This window comes from Cynara cardunculus (genome assembly GCF_001531365.2).
Source record: "Cynara cardunculus var. scolymus isolate 2C chromosome LG 16, CcrdV1, whole genome shotgun sequence".
Lineage (NCBI taxonomy): Eukaryota > Viridiplantae > Streptophyta > Magnoliopsida > Asterales > Asteraceae > Cynara > Cynara cardunculus.
In genome coordinates, this window is record NC_037543.1 from 18987053 (window position 1) to 18988202 (window position 1150).

The following is a 1150-nucleotide window of genomic DNA, read 5'->3' on the forward strand; positions in this document are numbered from 1 at the left end:
AAATAGGAAACGAGGGCTTTTGATATGAATACCGATTCTACCCTTTTTTCTTAAATAAAATGAATATTAATTATTTTTTAATTTTTAATTTCCTAAAATAAATAATATAATCTAGGCCATTGATCAAGAAAATGGACGGATGAGATTGGTTTACACGGTTTACACAAATGGGTCAAGTTTTCATTTGAACGCTCCTCTATATATATATATATATATATATATATATATAAATATAAATATATGAGGGCCTAATCAAATGAGAACTGTTTAGTTTGTGGTAACCATGAGCTCCAACATGAACCAATCATTAAGGATAATCACTATGATTTCTTAAAATAAGTAGAAAGGTAAATTAGTACATTGTTGAGTATTCAATTTACTTTAATTATTTTAATATTTTAATTTTGAAATACATGTATATATATATATATATATATATATATATTAGAATGAACGAGATCACCACCCGTGACCCTCTTTCCCCATCGCCAGCCAAAACGTGCTTCCTCTCAGGTACAACACTTTACATCGACCCCTTTGTCCAACACCGTCTGATGTCTCCTTCTCCGCCCATCTCCGGCCACCGACCACCACTGCTTCTTATTCTCTATCCATCTCCAACCACCGGCCATATCCATCTCCAACCACCGACCACCACTGCTTCTTATTTTCTATCCATCTCCAACCACCGGCCATATCCATCTCCAACCACAGACCATCATCTTTTCAACTCTCACCTTCACCGGTCCGACTCCCCATGTTGAACAACCCAAATCAGTTTCGATTTTTCATATCCCAAGATATCTAATTTCTGCACACCCATATCGGTTTTGATTTCTGGTTTTTGTTCAGATCGGGGACGTAACTTATATCTTACCGGAGATGTAACCTAGATATCGTCGGAGATGTAACGTAGAAGATGTAAGGTTTTTGGATGTAACCTAGATCTCTTTGGAGATGTAATGTAGAGTGTAATACAGTGGTAACACAGTGGTATCATAATGGTATCACAGTTGTATTCATCAACTAGATCTGATATCATAATGTGTATCACAGTGCATTTTTGTCGTTATATGAAGTGTATCATAATATATTTTTGTTGTTTTACGAAATATAACATGATATATTAGGTAATGTTGCTTTATTAAGT